Below are 19,122 nucleotides of genomic sequence, written 5' to 3' on the forward strand. Positions count from 1 at the left end.
GTAAAATGTAGGGAACTATGAAAGTGGAAATTTATAATGATGCAGTCTTAATTTTATTAATTTAATCCATAAAGCAGATATTACACTGAGACAGACATCAAATTAAAACTCTCAGACTCTAATTAGCTTTAGAAGTCTCTTATGTCTAATTTATATGGCTGTCATAATTAATTTAAAAACTGACTTCAACCTGGTCATGATGTAGAAAACTCCATTCAGTGGCAGCCATTAAAGAAATATTAAGTGTGATCTTGTTTTTTAACCTTGCTTTAATTTACTGTACTATGTCCAGTTGGCTTACATGAGTTGGACCATATTAAAGTCCTTTATAGAAGAAAGAGATCTTGGAAAGTGGATCACACCACAGACTATAAGGATTGCTTGGCCAGTCATGCAGAAGGAATGTATTGAAGTAGAGAATAAAATGTCCTTTGCATGACACCACGAAGTCATCATTTTTGAACTTGTGAAGATACATTTGTGCTCTTTTGCTTAAAGGGATGCAGGAGCAGGATTTCTGTGTCTGTGGACCAGATTCAGTTTTTGATCCAAGGATCACAGAAACTTGTGTGGAATTATCAGCTGTTGTATAGTGCTTAAAGCTCTCTTGATGTGCAGAGTTCTCATTCTGTGCATGCCCTAAATGCAGCAGCTTTTGAGCAGTTCAGTGCCCATCATGCAAAAATTTAATCCAAATTCTAGAATCCATTAATTATTCCACCTAGCCTCCCAGTACAGCCCAGTTCAATAGGTATTCTCTGGCTAAGCCCTGTTGATGAGGCATAAGAAAAATTATTTATGGGTTCTTTGTATTAATGGCTTGTGGAGGAATAAGTTGCAGCAGCCAACTGTTAAATTTTCCAGTTAGGTAATTCTATAATGCCATAGGTAGATTAATCATCCAGAAAATTGGAAGTGGGTGTTTTGTTTATTGGCATTTGGACAATGCTCCCAGGGATGCCCAGGATGGGGTTGTTGGGGTGTCTGTGCAGGGACAGGAGCTGGATCAAAGATCCCTGTGGCTCCCTTCCAATTTGGGCTATTTGGTGAAGTCAGGGTGAGAAGGCAACAGGGGCTAAGTGCCCAGGGTTAGTGCTGCATTCAGGGGACAGCAGGGTGGGCAGAGCCTGTTTGAGTAACCTAATTGTGAGCTCTGAGCACAGGAGCCTGGCTGTGCTTGGACACCTGTCTTGGTGGCTCCAGCTTGGCTTTGTGTTGACTTCTTGCTGTCTCTTGCCTTTGTATATGTTCCTGGGGGTGTGTGCCATCAAGAGCAGTCCTTTTCTCCATGGAATTTTATTGAAATAAACATATAGGAATCTGTTCCTTAAAAGTTTTAGGTAGATAGATATAGAATTCAGTTGTACCTAAATCTAGTCAGAGATTTGAGGCTTTGAAATTTGCACATACAACCTGATTAATCCAGCCCTTAAAGAGTCCTGTTAGGCTGCTTTAAATTCTGCCCTCAAGTGATGTGAAGCTGCATCAAATATCTCCAGCTACTTCCAAATGGAAAAGTTAGGAAAGAATAATTGGTGAATTATTGCTTTGTTGCTTGCTAGAGTCTCTATAAGTAGTTGTGTTGAATTCTCTAGCAGTTTCAGAATGTCTTTCCTTTGTTTATATAATCTTTAAAATACTATTAAGGTGAAGTTGAGGCAAGTATTTGGAAATTTAGGTTTATATTTAGATTAGGATACTTATCTGCATCCTGGTTTCTTTTTTCTGATCCACCAGAAAGCAAGAATTAAATCTGTCTGGTCTGACCTTATTACAGTCTTTCTATAATGTATGAATCTTTAAAAACTGGAAAAATCCTTTTAATCCTGTGCTTAAATGAAAAAAAACCTCTCATTTTGAGAGAGGCTGTATAACAGTGGATTAGGTAATTGTGTGAAAACGAGTTTAGAAAAGCCAAGGCAACATAAAGACAGTCATATAAGACTAATTATCACTTCTTTGGCGTATGATAGCTGTCACATTTTTCCACTGAAAATATGGATACTAAGCATCAGAATAAAAGGGAAGGGAAAAACAACTGCAGAAGCATGTAAAAGCTGTATTCTTCCTTGCTAGATGCAATAAAGAGCTGGCATATGAGGAGCCATTCATCGTGGAAATGAATGGAGTAATTTGTTAAACTTATTTCACAGATGTGAAAAGAAGTTTAACTGTCTTCATTTAAGTTTATATGGGCTTTTTCAACTTCCCATGTTTTCACTGAAATTGCTTCCCTTCAGACTGAGGGGGGAAAAAACCCACCATATTTATTTTTAGATCTATTGCAGCTGACTTGGTTTTTGATGGAATAGTTAATTTGGATCAATTTATGGTGACACAGCATCTGACTTGAGTTGAAAGAGGGAGGTGATTTTGTTGGTGCCTGGCAATTCAGGTAACATGACAAAAACATTGTCCCTAATAGCTGGTGTGAATAAAAGTTGACTCCTTAAAACTTTCTATCCAGTTTATAGTCGTTTATAGTCTTGACTGTTACTTATAGTTGACTGTTTTTTTTCAAAAATTGGCAAATATGGACAAATTTCTTCCGAGTATAAAATGGGTTTTTTTTTTCTTACCCACATTACCTTGAATGCAGTAAGAAAACACCTTGAGAGAAGGAATAGTTAAGGGGACTTGCACTTAATGATTTTTATTTATTTTTAAGGAGATATCAGTGACCAAGTTCATACTGTTGTGAGAAACATTTAAAAATTAAGACTTTTTTCTCTGTGGAGGATGCCTTTTGGCCAAGCCAGTGTGACATGTTTCCCTCTCACCTGTAGCTGTCTTTTAGAAAGGGCAAAGAAAAGCTTAAAATATCTTGTCATATAAAGAGCCATGTTGCTTCCCTTACCTCTCTGATTTAAAATTCATGCTTCTTCATGGCAGTCTTAAAATGCTTTTCAAGGCTGGTTCAAATCATATTCTTCCTACACCTTTTAATCTATTATTGCCACTCAGCTTATCACTCTGCCAAGCTGAGCTCGCTCTCCAAGTCTCAGAACTCATTCCAAATGTCAAGAACCTTTCCCTAGAACAAGTCTGTTATGCTTAGAACACAATAAAAACACTGCCATCCTCTAATTTTTCCAAGAGTTCCACAGAGAAATTCAAAATGTTTACTGGGGAAATGATCTATGACCTATAATGAGTCTGGTTTTTCTCCTTTGGTTATCCAGGGGAAGCATGAAAAGCTTGCATCAGGAGGAAATGCCTAACACCAGGAAAAAATTCTACAGGAATTCAGGGTATGATTATTTTTACAGAATACTAGGGGCACAAATCCTAATTTCAGAAACTGATATTTTTCAAATATTGTAGATCCAGGTGAGGAGCTCATTCAAGCTGGTGGAGGATTCATAGAACCAGTGAGGTTGGAAAATCCCTGCCAGCCCACGGAGTCCCAGCTGTGCCCAATGCCCACCTTGTCCCCAGCCCAGAGCCCTGAGTGCCACCTCCAGCCCTTCCTGGGACACCTGCAGGGATGGGCACTCCAAAGCTCCCTGGGCAGCCCCTGCCAAGGCCTGAGCAGCCTTTCCATGGGGAAATTCCTGCTGGTGCCCACCCTGTGCCCAGCCTGAGGCCGTTCCCCCTGCTCCTGTCCCTGTCCCTGGGAGCACAGCCCGACCCCCCGGCTGTCCCCTCCTGGCAGGGAGTTGTGCAGAGCCACAAGGGCCCCCCTGAGCCTCCTTTGCTCCAGGCTCAGCCCCTGCCCAGCTCCCTCAGGCCCTGCTGGGGCTCCAGCCCCTTCCCCAGCTCCGTTCCCTGCCCTGGACACGCTCCAGCCCCTGCAGGGCTCTGGTGGCCATGACAGGCCCAGCAGTGGCCGCAGGCCTCGAGGTCCCTCAGCGGGGCCAGCCCAGGGGCCGGGCCCTGCCCTGGGCCTGCTGCCACCCCAGGGCTGGCACAGCCCAGGTGCCACTGGCCTCTGGCACTGCTGCCTTTGTGCCCAGCCCTGTCCCCAGCACCCCCAGGGCCTTTGCCACCAGCAGCTTTCCAGCCCCTCTTTGCCAGCCCAGCTCCATGGGGTTGGGGTGAGCCCAGGGCAGGACCTGGCACTTGGCCCTGCTGTCCCTCAGCCCATGGATCCAGCCTGGCCAGATCCCTCTGCAGAGCCTTCCTGCCCTCCAGCAGATCCACATTCCCACCCAACCTGGTGTTATCCACAAACTGCCTGAGGATGGCCCCAGTTCCCTCATCCAGATCATCCATAAAGACCCTGAACAGGACTGGTCCAGTAGTGGTCCCTGGAAAACCTCATTGGGTGCCAGGAGGATGTGGAACCACCCCACCATCACTGGTGTAATTATAATGGAACTTCCCCAGCATATCAGCAGTAAGACTCAGGTTGCTGCAGCACAGCAGGCAGTGAGGTTTAGGAAGTGCACAGGGAATGCATTTTTTCCACCATAAGAGCAGAAGTGCATATGTTTCTTTGTAGTTGCTGGAAACAGGAGGGATGATCTGAGTAACTTAGCAGTGGGAGGGATAAAGGAAACAAACTATGACTGTTGCAGTTAGCAGAGGAGTGGAATTTGAAATGCTGATGGTAAATAAATGAATCATTAGGAAGTAATGAACCTTGTTAATTTATTCCTACAACATGATTTCATAAGTTTTGATGTTTTAGTCCTAAAACACACAGAAACCTGCAGCTCATTATTTTATCAGTGACACGACCTCTCAAGACTATTGGTGTTTCAGAGCTGGGTACCACTTCAATCACACAGGGAAATGCTGTAGGTAGCACATATAAAATTCCTTTGGTGTGCCCCTGTGACTCTGGAGTGCAGTGGAACTGGCAGCCTGCATTGTTACACTTGTCATGATGTACATGAGAAGTGTTCTGTGCAGGATCATGGGGGGGTCATGGCATTTGCAACCAAAAAAAGCAACTGGAGAGAAGAATGAAACCCCACATGTGAAAGCTCTTAGAGGAAAGGAGTTTTGCAAGTCTCCATGAAGCCATTATAACTGAAGTCTAAAGTTAGCATTAAAGATAATAATGTAAAAGCAAGTCTCTAGTGCTTATTCAGAGAATTTAAAAAGGATGTATTATATCTCTAGCTATAGCCAGCTGTTGCCATGCATAGTCCAGGCACACTTTTGAATTTAGGGTTTTTTAAATTGTTTTTTAATTTAAAGAGATGTGAATACTGAAATGTTTAGCCTGTCTTTTCATAACGGTTTTGAATAAGGTAAAATAAGGGCAGAGAAACACCTTACAGAGAAAACTGGTGGGAAAAAGGATGGACTTCAGTGGTTGGGCTAAACCTGCCTCACCATGGCTCCTTTTAGACACAGGTCAGAGTGAAAAATTGAAAGACTATTCTTTCTGTGTTAGTGGTTTGATAACCTGCCTAAAGAGCAGTGATATTTAGCACAGAACTTCATATAGGATCATATAGAAGCTGTGGCTGCCCCTGGATTCCCAGAAGTCTCCAAGGCCAGGCTGGACAGGGCTTGGAGACCGTGGGATGGTGTAGGGGGATAGAATATGAGAAAATAAAGATAGTGTAGAAAGTCATCTTACCCCTAAGGAGTTGCAGCTGGGCCAATTATCAGAGATTAGGAACAGGCCTGACTGTAACAGGCCCCAGCTGTAAGCAATGAGAACAAGAGTGCTATAAAAGAGTAGGGTGGGTGGGTGAGAAGGGGACTGGAGTTAGTTGGGTGTTTTGTGATGAAGAGTCCGTGCTGTGAGGAGATGCCCATGAGAAACACCAAGAAGGTATGGAACTTTTGTGATAAGGAGACAACAGGGTGGTGGGAAGGTGGAAGGTGTCCCTGCCCATGGCAGGGGTGGCACTGGATGAGCTTTAAGGTCCCTTCCAACCCAATCCATTCTGTGATTCTGGGTATTTCCTTCACTTCTGTTCAAGGAGATGCTTTAAAGCTGCTGTAAAAGGCACACACTTTTCCTCAGCCAAATTTGTCTACCTGTAGCACTTCAGAAAACCTCTGCAGTGTTGTGAATCCATTAGAGGAGTGCTAAGGAATAGGAAATAATTTCACATTGCCTCAGGTTGAAACATCTGGTTCAAGTGCAAATTGCATTTGTGTTGTCTTACAGCTCCCAGGAGCAGCACGTGGGGGAGGGGAAAGTCTGGCACACTTTTCCTAAAATTAATTTCCATTTTGAGTTTTTACAGAGCAGTTCTGAGTTCACAGCTCCTCTCCACAGTCCAGTGCACAGCCTGGAAGGTTTTGTTTGCAAAGCTTTGTTTGCAGCTGCCTTTGGCAGTGAGTGTGACCTTGTGTCCTTGGCAGGATCTGGAGATGTTTGGCTTGTGGAGTTCTGCTGTCCCTCACTGAGCTCCTTCCTTGTCAGTTCACTGACAGGACATGGGTGCTTTGCTAAATTGATCAGAAACCTGCATGAATGTTGTAGATTCAAAAAGTTCCTTCTTAAAAAAAACCCCAAAAACCCAGAAAACAAAAAAACCCAAATAAAGTATTTTTGGGAATACAATGAATTTGAGAGCAATGATTCAAATAGTGTTTTTTGTCTACCTCCTAGACTGCAGTAATAGATAATTTCTGCTCTGCACTCTTTGAAAGAGTTCTAAGTTGTAAAAAAAGTCAAAGCAATTAAATGTGTTGTTCCTTTTTCTTCATTACCTTAAGAGACTATGACTATTTATTAAAAAAACCCACAAATCTATTTTTAACTAACAACTTTGTTGATGTGGGTTGAGGCCAGTGTTGGGCATTTCTTTTTAAGAGGCAATTTAAAAATTAAGAACAAAATCATGCTTAGAGGCACATCTTGCAGGTTAATACTTAATATTTCCAGCTTAATTTTAAAATGGCATTGTCTGGTTAAAGTGTAGGGATTCAAATTTTAATTTTTTAAACATTTTTTATTGTAACTTGATATTCCTCAGTGGTGTTTTGGTTGTTTTAATAAACAAACAAGTTTTTCACTAGACTTCAATCAAAATATGAAGGCACCAGGAATCAAAGACCACTAATAAAGACCTAAATCTGTATTCATATAAATAAGTCTGCATGAATTTAGGAAATAGAACAACCAGGATCAAAAAGTGTTTTCTCTTACAAAAATTTCAGTTTCTTAAGGATGCTGTAAAGGATTCCCCAAGCCATGACCTATTACTATGAAATATCTTCCCCTAGCATTATTTGCCATAGGTTTTAGTGCTATCTCATGTAACTTTTCACCCAGTCTATAGCATCTGTGTTTGGTTTATATATATATATATCTATATATGTACATATCTATCTATATCTATGTATATATCTTTGTTGGTGCTCTTTTGCCTGGTGTGAATGCCATCAGGCTTCTCTTGTCAGGGACTGTTATTTAGGGACAATTACAATCTAATTCTTTTCATCCACGTAATATTTGCACAAAAAAAAAATCTAGGATAAAGCAATAACACAGATACACACAGAGAATAAGCCTATTTTGGGTATCCTGTATTTAAAACCCCAACAGCACAACATAGGGAACTCTAGGTGTGCCTTGTCTTTTGACTTGTTGCTTTCAGGCCAAAATTAGGTTGTCTTTGAATATTACTGGCAAATGATTATTATTGTGAATTATCTCCTTATGCTTACCAGACTTAGAGAATCAAAAGAGAGATAATTTAGTGTTTAAGAATATAGTGCTCAATTCCCTTTGGAATGCTTCAGAAATTAAAGAAATTAAGAATTAATGTAAGAATCAAGTAGAGATAGAAAGGAGTGGTTAAGAATGCAAAAGTAGCTAAAAATTATCTTAAATATACTCTGCTCTACCCTGCATGAGGTTTTTTTGGGTGTGTGTTTTCAACTTTTTAAAAATTACTTTTGGGTTTTGTTTTCCTTGTTTTTTAAGTTGTGGGTTTTTAAAATCTTGCTGTCTTGCTTTTGCACATCTGTCTGGACTCTAAAGTGTTCATGCTGATGCTTCAATAACTGCTGGCTCTCACTGATTTGAATTCTGTGCCTCTCTGGTTTTATTTTAATGAATAGCCCATGGGCTGTGTGCAAGCCATGTACTCCCAAACAAAACCACTCTTGCCATCTGGGAGGTGTTTTTCTTCTATTGTAGAAGCAGGTTCAGTAGGACTATAATTTTGTTTTCTGCCTACAGTGTTCTTCTTGGCTTCAAGTGGGAACATGGCCTTGTTGTTTAAGTAAGAATTAAATCAGTAGATGGTGCTATGATCTAAGTTTTAGCTTGTTAGTACAAGTCTGGAGAGGCTTGCTGCATGATTTCTTTGCACCTTTGAAAAGGAGACTTATAAATATGTAATCAACATGATGCTATAATTATTTTACATGTTTGACATTTCAAATACTTTAATATGGTCTTTACTCAGAAGGCAATGCTATATTTAGGTTTGGTTCTTGATGAGAATCTACTGGATAAGCAACTGGTGTGATTGTGAAGAAAATGCAGGTTTGATTGTGCCCGCTGTCGCTTTTTCCAGAGCTGTGCATTGGGTTTGCTGTGCTTCCACCCAGCCCATCTCCCAGAGAGAGTGTGTGAGAGAAGGAAATCTCTGTTTCCTGAGGCTGCTCATCTCCTGGAACCCAGGAGTTCTCTGCATGCTCAGTTCCTCTTTCTCCTCTCCTTTTCTCAGAGGGGAAAGGGAAGGAGGGGTTTTTGGAGGTTTGACTGAGGTGTTTGTGCTCCTCAGAGAAGAGGAGCAGCAAATGCAGCCTGTTGCCCAGGGAGGGTTTTGTACCCCCTTACTGTATGATGTGCATGATCTGACCTTAAACCCCATATATTTAAATATATGATGCTGGAAGCAGTGGCAGTGATGAGGCTTCAGTCACCAACTGCAAATGGATCGAGAATTTAGGAAAGCCAGTGGCAAACAGAGGCTGCATCTGGTGAGGAGCCAGACTTTGCTAACAGACTAATCCTGAGTATCTGCTGCCTGTGTAGCATGAGAGCTGTAAAACAGCACAGGTACCATCAAGGAATGGGACATGTAAACTGAAAACCAAATATGCCTGGAGTCTCTGTATTTCTGAAAGTGAAAGCATCCCCTCACTATTTCAGAGACTGTCATGGGAGATCCTGAGCAGGTGCTGTGGGATGTGAATCTTTGTGCAGGGCTGGAAACCCACAGGACAAACTGGGCACTTTATGCTGAGGTCAGGAACATTTCTAGCAAGAGTTTCTGTCAAATTCCAGTGTAACCTCTTTGGATCAATATCTCTCCTCACCTTGTAACTTTGCATGGACCCTGCAGTGCTCCAGCCCCTCTGCAGGCACAAATCAAGCAAAGACCACAATTCCTGTTCTGCCGGTGGTAGAGCTGTGGGAGGGTGTGGGGCTTCCACAAGGCTACAATTTCATAGATGTGCTCCTGCATTGGTGGCATGAGAGATGGAAAGAATTGACTCCCACCTTGTTTTGCATTTCTTAGTCAGTTGCTTTGTCTTTACAGACTTGGTTCTTTCAGGGAGGGGTGGCAGTGATAATTTCTGTAAGCCTCTTTCAAATAAGACTCAGAGCATGGGAACTTTCACATTCATAGCAAACATTAAGTTAAGTTTCACATGTCCTGGTCAATGACACATAATTGTGTAAGTTATTTATGCTGGTATAGTAAGAGTGCTTGCAAAGCAATTTTTATGGAAGAATTGTAATTTAGTATGTCTAAAGACATACTAAGAACTGTAATTTAGTATGTCTTGTTCTAGAATGATCCAAACTTTGTGTTTTTCTCAAAAATAAGCAAACAAACAAAACAGCAACAACAAAAAAAACCCCACCAAAATTAAAACAGAAAACAAGTCAACAAAAAAAAAAACCCCACAAACCAAGAAAAGCATTAAATGCTGCTAGTTCTGGAATGCCATGTTTCTTAATGTAAATTTTGGGTAAAGAATCAGATAAGGAAAGAACCAATCTTTCCTGGTGTGCAGAGCACACGTGGAATATGGTGTCCTGGGCTCCCAGACACAGGACTTGCTTGAACAAGTCCAGAGGAGGCTCCAGGATGAGCAGAGGGATGGAGCAGCTCTGCTGGGAGGAAAGGCTGGCACAGCTGGCATTGCTCACCTGCACAGGAGAAGCTTTGGCTGAGCTCAGGGTGGCCTTGCAGGGCCTGAAGGAGCTGCAGGAAAGATGGAGAGAGACAACTGCCAAGGGCTGGAGGGACAGGAGCCAGGGAATGGCTCCCAGTGCCAGAGGGCAGGGCTGGCTGGGATCTTGGTGTGATAGATGAGTAATGTGATGATTGACTCTCACAATTAACAGACAAACATCATGTTTATAGGCTAAGAAAAGTTTTACAGGTTTGTAGTTCTGTTGTACCCCCTCACGTGGCTATCAAGGGACATCTGGGAGGGCTGCTGGTCACTGTGGTGACATCTGAGCTCCAGTCAGGATTTGGGAAGAGATCTCCTCCACTGGACAGTGAAGAAGGGGTCCATGGACAGAGCTTTGGGAGGGGTTAAAGGGTTAAAAGGCCAAATCTCCATTGTGTGGGTGAGCACAGGGTGGGGAAATCCTCTGCTCCTGGTGCTGGAACCTTTTCTTTATTCAGTGTTCTGTTGTATTCTTTATAAAGTTTCATAAACCTTTCAAAATTATGAAAAGTGAGTAACCATTTCTCACATTGGGAATGAGGAATTGTTCCCTGGCAGGGTGGGCAGGCCCTGGCACAGGTGCCCAGAGCAGCTGGGGCTGCCCCTGGATCCCTGGCAGTGCCCAAGGTCAGGCTGGACACTGGGGCTGGAGCAGCCTGGGACAGTGGAAGGTGTCCCTGCCATGGCAGGGGGTGGAATGAAAACCATTCCAACCTGAACTATTCTGTGATTCTACATCAAAACAATTTTCAGTTCTCTTTGAAGAACAAGTAGGAATGTGGAGCAGTTCAAAGGAAAAGATCAGTGTGTTCCCTGAGCACAGTGGCTGTGTGCTTGAGCAGGGAATGCAGTTTAGAGACCCTTATTTGTGACAGCACTACCGTGACAGTAGCTGCAAGGACACTAAGCAGTTCCTTGTACCTTTGATTATTAAAACATTGCATTTTTATGCTGAGATGTGAATAGCCGTGAATGCAGAACCATTTTACGTGTGGGGGGAGCCTTAATACAGCTCCTAAATGGGCTCTGAAGATCTTATCAAGTGTATGTGGAGTCTCCTCTGTGCCACTTAATTGCTGCAAAGACTTGGGAGGGCCACAAAGCCAGCACACATTATAAAGTACAAGATTATTTTCCCTCAGAAGATCTCCACTTGTGGAAGGATCCTGAAGGGAACATGTGACTTACGCTAATTTTTGCTAAAGAAACAGAGGCTATAGATACAACACAAATGTTATACAAATGCTAACCTGCAAAGGCTAACAGTATGTAATTTGTATTTTGTTTTATTTTATGTTGCTGATAGTTTTTTTATGAGAGTTCCAGATTGCTCCCATGCAAAGATACATTGCAATAACACACAAGTACATTGTATTGTTAGGAAGTGGCTCATTATAACCTCATCTCATCATATAAACCACCATCTCAGGGATGCATTAAAGCACTTAGAATGTGCCTTATGGGCCTGCACAAGAAACAGATTAATGCTTGTGAAATCATATTTTAATTTTTAAATATTCTTTCAAGATGGAAGGAATCCTCTTAGTGCCATGGGTAAGCAATATTTTAAAACTGTGTGATTGTAATGTGGTTATTAATTTAATGTATTATTCTCATACAAAAACACATATTACCCTGAGTCTGGTTTAAAGTGACAATATTGCAGTCACTGAGCATTCCTTTTCTGAGCAAATACAGCAACACAGTCAATTAAAGCCAGGCAATTAGTTTGGTCTACTTTTATGCAGCAACATACATCCTGATGCACTGGAAAGTGCTTAATTGCTCTTAATACACTTGTATTTCATATGACATGGCCAAATGTAATAAACTTTATACACTGGGGGGGAAAAAAGAAAGATAAGGATGAAACCTTTGAGATCATGTGATGTAACTACACAATATACCTCTCCACTCTGTGAAAACAAAAGGAGACTCCTGAAATATATTATCCTAGTTAGAAATGGAATTAAAAATTTAAATAAGCAGTAGGTGCTTTTAAATTCTTCTTTTTATCACCAGAATTATCACTTTTGAATTAGAATAGAGAGCATCAGGCACTAAAGCCCAAAATTCAGTATTTCTTCTGAGCATTCTAGGCTGCTGCAGATAGACAATTACTGCCTCCATTTATTCCAAAGAATAAAGGACAGGAAAAAAATCAAAACAACAACAAAAAAACAAACCAAAAATTTAAAACAAACCAAGAAACCCAACCTTGCAGGAATTTGTAAATGGTTTGCAAATGGTTCAGAGGAAAAAACAGCTGAACTAGAATTTGTAAGAGTTGCAGCTGTTGCCAGGTAAGCAGCCTTTTGCAAGTTATCCATGGAAGGATATGGCCTCAGTTGTCTAGAGCTGTAGGAAAGAATATAATTATAGATAAGATAATATTAAATGCAGAATTAATCTTGCCAGTTAATCCAAGGAATGTAAGAATCTGAGTTCCTTGATTGTATGTTGTTGATCCTGATCAGGATCTTGCTGATCCTGGTTTGTCCTTCTGCTGAACTTCAGGCAAGGAATTGCAGCTGAAGTGAACAATCAATTTTGTAAAGGTGCTACTGAAATTGAAATAGATGTAAGTGATACTTAAACATAATAAAAATTCTCTGTTCCTTCTTCATATTGTCAGATGGCACTCATGAGGGAAATGTTTATTGTACAAACAGCAACTTGTTTACCAATATTTTATAGTTGAACCACTTCTGTTAGGAAAGAGCAAAAATAAATACTTCTGGTATTCTGAGGAAGCTCTTTAGTCACAAATTTCTGCTGAATAAAAGGGAGGTTTTATTTTTTCCTTTTTTTTTCCCTGAAAGACTACAAGAATCTACCTTTTGACTTAGACTTTAAATCTTCATCTTCAAAGAATGATTTAAATAGCATTACTATCAGAAAAGATAGGTTTTTGTGTGTGCCCTCTCCAAACCTCCCTCTCCCTTTCCATTGTCTCTGATGGACAAAGGGAATTGTCCTGGGATAAAGGTGGGACTTGGAGGAGGAACTCTCTGGGTGCTTCATTGTTTTTAGCTCCCTCTACTTCTCTTGCTAACAATTTTATGCAAGGTGCCAGATTTCTGGAAGAATCCAAAGAAAGAAATGATTGGCATCCCTCATCTCTGAAAATTAAGGAAATATTAATGGATCAGTGTAAAGGGTGAGGAATTAAGATCATTAGAATAAGCAGAGCCTGAATGCCACATTTTGTCATTCACGCAATTAAAGAACAGCACTGTAACACTCTTAACAAAAATATTTTCTCTTCTTGTCCTTGCATATATTTTTCAGACTTAATTTCATTATAGGACGAGCTTGACGTATGGAAGTATGAGCTGAAAGGAAGGACAGAATCCATTCCCTGTTCCTTTTGTTTTGAAAAATCTTAAGCTTGTTATTTAAGTGATCACTGAATTCCTTTAGAAGTATGACAAACTTCAGCAATTTCCATCTATTTTCCTAAATTACTGTGTCACTTAGAGCTCTTCACATTACTTGTTAAACACACAAAAAAACCCCTCCTCTTATAGATTCAGTCTATCATGGGCTAAAGGCATAACCAGAGTAATCACACGTTACAGGATTGTAAGAATATTCACATATAGCACATAACTTACAACAGCATCACTTCTTAGTGCCTGTGGGTGTTCAAAACTGAGTAAAATTTCTGCTCTGAAATAGTTGAGGATTCAGATATTTGATCTACATTATAGCAGAAAAGCATTCATTTTCAAGTCATATAAAGGAAACACAAAAGATACATGAAAATTTTTAATACATTATTTTAAAAATTTCATTATTATCTTAGCATACTCTATCTCTATTCAGTTCAAAGCATTAGAAAAGTAAAATCTCTACCTCATATCTGTCACTTGTCATTTAAGAAATATTTTTTTTCCTTCTGTGTAAACTAAGAGTAAATAAATAATGCCTGGCTATTGTATAGCAGATATTTCAGCTGCTCCCAGAGCACAATGAGTAGAAGTTGATTGTCATTACCCCTTTTACAGAAGAAAAATCTTAATCTAAGAATCTGTTTGAACATCAGAAGACACATTTATTTCCACAGCCTGGTTCTCCAGGAGCTGAGCTTTGTTGCTGATTACTTTGAGCATTCAGGGAAGCTCTCAGTACCTTCTTGATTAGGCTTCCCCATTGGTGAAAGACAGAAGGTTTATTGTCAGGAAATGTCAACATCTTTTGTCACAACCATGAGAACGGAATTCTAAGAAATGTGTGAAATTTTGGAGCAATACATATAAATTGCTGGTATTATGCAAACACTTAGTCACTTTTTACAGTGTCATGGCGCCATGAGGAAATTGGATGTAAAAGCCACTGGAGTGGTTTTGGTGCCAGTGCCCAAACCCTGTTAAGAGCTGTTCAGTGCACAACAGACTGACATGCCAAACTCTGGGCACTCTCAGCATTCCTGGCCTCAGTTTGTCAGGCAGGGTGAGTCCTGAGGAATCATCTGAAGCTGAATATCCCCAAAACATTTCTGAGGGACAGAGACAGCATTTCTAGTGCTGGATTGTCGCAGGCAGTAAGATTGGGCTGAGGGGAAGAACTGCCTATGATGCCAGTCACAATTTCCAAAGGCTGAAGCCCTGCCTTCAAGCTGATGTGCAAAATGAGGGAAGAGTTTTGCTTTTATTGCATTTGTAATTTTTCTACATTTTTCTTGATTAAAAGCTTCATTCTGCCAGTGCTTAATCAGTCACACCTTTTTAGTATTCTGTGACTATGCTTCTGAGAATTTTTAAAAGTCCTGAAAGTCTTAATTTAGGCAGTGGATATGCTCAGATACATTGATCTGTGCTGAGGATTGAGGGAAATCATTGTAGGAGTACCAGAAAGTGCAGGGGGATCACCAACAGTCTCTGTTCATTTGTGTCATTTGTCAAAAGACACCAGAGGGCTGTGTAGGAATTTCCTTCAGCTCCAGTGTCCATCCCTCAGGTGGAGTTTTCAGTAATGCAGCTCCTCAGAAATCAGTTCAGTAATTATTTCTGCACATTGATTTAATTTCTCTATCAGCACACCATCATTCTTGCAGGGAGCCCAACTGGCTTCCATTGCAAAATAGCAGATAAATAGGAATAGGTCAATGCTTGTCCATTCCATGTGATGAATATTTTGTTGAAGTCAGTTTATAATAGGGCAGAACAGAATTTCTCTCATTTAGTGTATGGATTATGGTAAATAATTCACTTATTTGCCACTAAGGTGTCCAGAGTATAAACAAGATTAGAAGTAGAAAGAAAAAGCTTGGTAGTATGTCAGAGATCAGCTAAACAACCATACTCTTGAATTATTGATATGGTTTATGTAAAGATGGAACCTGGAAAATGGAAAAGAAAATGCTATTATTTATTTATTCTACTGAAGAGTAGCACATGTAAGTGGAAATACAAGTGGGGTCAGAATTGTAGTTCTATCATCTTTTGTGTTTTAAAAGAATTAAAATTAAACTGACAAATCAAATTTATTGAATGTACTTAAAATTTATAAGAAATATTCTCAGTTAAAAATAATAGTTAATAAGGAGTATTCTCAGTTAAAAAATAATAGTTAATAAGGAGTATTCTCAGTTAAAAAATAATAGTTAATAAGGAGTATTCTCAGTTAAAAAATAATAGTTAATAAGGAGTATTCTCAGTTAAAAAATAATAGTTAATAAGGTGTATTCTCAGTTAAAAAATAATAGTTAATAAGGAGTATTCTCAGTTAAAAATAGTTAATAAGGAGTATTCTCAGTTAAAAAATAATAGTTAATAAGGAGTATTCTCAGTTAAAAAATAATAGTTAATAAGGAGTATTCTCAGTTAAAAAATAATAGTTAATAAGGAGTATTCTCAGTTAAAAAATAATAGTTAATAAGGAGTATTCTCAGTTAAAAAATAATAGTTAATAAGGAGTATTCTCAGTTAAAAAATAATAGTTAATAAGGAGTATTCTCAGTTAAAAATTCTGATGAAGCATCTGTAAATATCTCAATTACACTGATGGGGTCTTGAGGCATTGAATTTCTTTGTATGCTGCTCTAAACCAGAAAATGCAGCTGCCATGCTGTCTGAACATTTTCTAAACATGTATATTTTCATATAATGTATTAGTGTATATTGTATTTTTCTATCTCTCTAAAATACTGACATTGTTGTGGAGAGTGGCTTTTAGTGGTTGAAGAATCTTGATGTGAATTTCTGCTGTGCTGAGGATCCAAAGCTGGGCACAGCACCCAGAGGTGCTTCCAGGGCTGGGCACAGGGCAGGATCCCCCCTGACCTGCTGCCAAGATTCTGCTGTCCCCATGTCCCCAGGGCACTCTGCTGGCTCAGGGACAGCTCTGTGTCCCCAGCACCCCCAGGTCCTTCCCCCAGAGCTGGTCCAGCAGGTCCCCCCAGCCTGTGGTGGTGCTGGGCTTGTTCCTGCCCAGGAGCAGGACCTGCATTTGCCTTGGTTGAACTTGTGATGTTTTTTCCCTGCCCATCTCCCCAAGCTGTTGAGGTCTCTAAAGGGCTGCACAGCCCTTGGAGATGGTCACTTGTCCCAGATTTGTGTCACCAGTGAATTTGCTGAGGAGATGTTGAGGTGTTAGTGGGTCTAGGGTCTGCAAAGAGACATGAGCAGTTGTGGGTTGCTACAAGGTTGTTTATTGCATGAATACATCATGCAATAGTATGAAAGGCAGAGTTCAAGGTGTTAAAGTCCATGCAAAAGCTTTCTGGCATAGAGTCCCAGGCAAGAGCAGCAGCTGCAAGGCTGCTTCTGGTGTGGAGTCCCAGGTTCTGTGCAGGAACAGCAACAGCTCTTCCCTGGCCTAGAGCCCCATGTCCTGATCAACAGGGATGAGTCTGATGTTCTGAGCAGCAGCAGGCACCACAGTCCTGCTCCTCCTCCTCTTCCTCCTCTTTCTCCTCCTCCTCTTCCCTTTTCTTCTTGTGGTTGATGCTGTGGTGGTCGATGATGATGATGGTGAAGATAATCCTTGCACCCAACTATGGGGACTTTTATTTATAAACCATCCAACCAGCTAAAAATACGATTCTAAAACATTCTTTATAGACCAATCTGAACTTGATTCTAATGTGCAAAGGTAGTACAAAAGTAGTGTCAGTTCTTACCTAAAAAGCAATGCATACAATATTATCTATTTACACAAATGTACTGTTTTCTTACTTAAAATTTACATGAATGGTTTAACTATGGGAATAGTTCTATCTATTTCTGCATGTAGTTTTATCTGTTTTACATGAATAAATCTATCTATTCTAGTGGCAAGGTTCTGCTATGATTTTGTTATGTCTAGGACCAAGTTACTAAACTTTAAGCTAGGCCTTAGGGCCTTTGCTGGCTAATACAGTTTCTTAAGGCACTAAAAATGTATCTCTACTTACTTAAGACTTAAACTTACTTAAAACTTAAACCTATACTTCTACTTCATATCTGTGTGGCTTAATATATCTTAATTTCTCTAAAGGCTTTAATTCAACCCCTGTATTTCTTTCTTTCTCTGAAGGATTCAGAGAGGCTTCATCCTACCATTGAGGAATAAGTTAAACAATGCTGGGACCATTATTCAACCTTGGGGGACACCACTGGTGACTGGTCTTGGAGCAGACCCTCTGAGATCTGCTGTTCAATATCATTGCTAAGGCTGCAGATGAAGTTTTTTCTGTGTTTTACCTCTGTGTGTGTGTATCTATATATATTTTTACTGTTAAATAATGAAGGTGGGAAAGGAAGAACTTCAGGAGACAGGTGATACTGTACAGCAAGACTTAAGTTTCCAGTGTGATCATTCTTCTGAATAAACATTTGATATATTCTGTGGTTCATTCACTTCTAGATGTGACTGGACTGACTGTGTGTTTCTGAGCCTAATAAGAGGTTGATGAAAAGATATTTTCACCAGCTGCCCCTCAGGATGGAGTACTTTATGCCTTTTAGTGCAGAGGTCCTGTATCTGACCCTTATGTCTGCTGACCTGCTTGGCTCTCATTATCTTCAGGAGTTTGTAAGGGTAGGTGTTTCACTTGTTGAGTGGTAGGAAGGAGTCAGGCATACAAATAATCTAAATCAGGAGAGCTGTGCCCAGTGGAAATGAGGATATTTGTGTCAGTATGTGTGGATGTGACAGCCTGGTCAGAGAGCCAGAAGATGGGATTTGTTTGCTCACAGTGGGCTTGTGAGACTTTTTAGGGAGTTGTAGAGAAACTATGATAACTTGTTAGCATAAACAACCTGCAGGTGGTGTTTTCCTACTCTGTTTTTCTGTTCTTCTCAAGGACTATTTGTGAGAAAGATGTTTTCTCAATTAGCCAGTCAAGTAGATTGCATTGAACCTATCTATAAAAGAAGGGAATTTTCCTATTTAAACTGCTGTTGTGCAAACCAGCCTTCTGGTGAATCTGTGTCATTTCTTGCTCAAAGGTGACAAATATGTTACGGGGTTGTACCATGTGGTTGAAAGAGAGTGTGTTTATTACCATATTTTAAAGAGAATTCTTCAGCTGCTGTTCTAGGCTGTGGGCAATAAATCAATAACACAATGGCTGATGACACAAAAACTGCCATGGTGTCAACTTCTCTTGAGCTTCAGGGTTGGTTGGATTTAAGAACTTTAGTTTCCTTACATGTTTTCATCTTTGGCTCCTTTTTTAATTAACAAAGTTAACTTTATCCAAGTGCTTAATCTGAGATTTCTTTGGTATTTTCTTCTCCCTTCAACCTATTCCTCACTTCAGCTTGTCCTGTGCAGACTATCAGCGATCATGATTTGTTTTCTGTTCCCATTATTTATTTCAAAATGGTACATTAAATGTGCAATTCACATGTGTATACTTTGTATTTTTCCTGTCCTTTTGGTCTTGTTGCTAAAGGGCTCTGTCAGCAGAAATATGACTGATAGAGGAGATAGATCCATTCACTGTTACTAATGGTGTAAATGTTACACTATTTTGTCAACAGAGCTCTATTGTTGAGAGCAATTTCTCTCACTGTGTCAATATAGATGCCATGCTGTGTTGATATTAATGGATCTGCCAGGAAAGGCATTTAA

This window comes from Molothrus aeneus, chromosome 11 (assembly GCF_037042795.1).
Source record: "Molothrus aeneus isolate 106 chromosome 11, BPBGC_Maene_1.0, whole genome shotgun sequence".
Lineage (NCBI taxonomy): Eukaryota > Metazoa > Chordata > Aves > Passeriformes > Icteridae > Molothrus > Molothrus aeneus.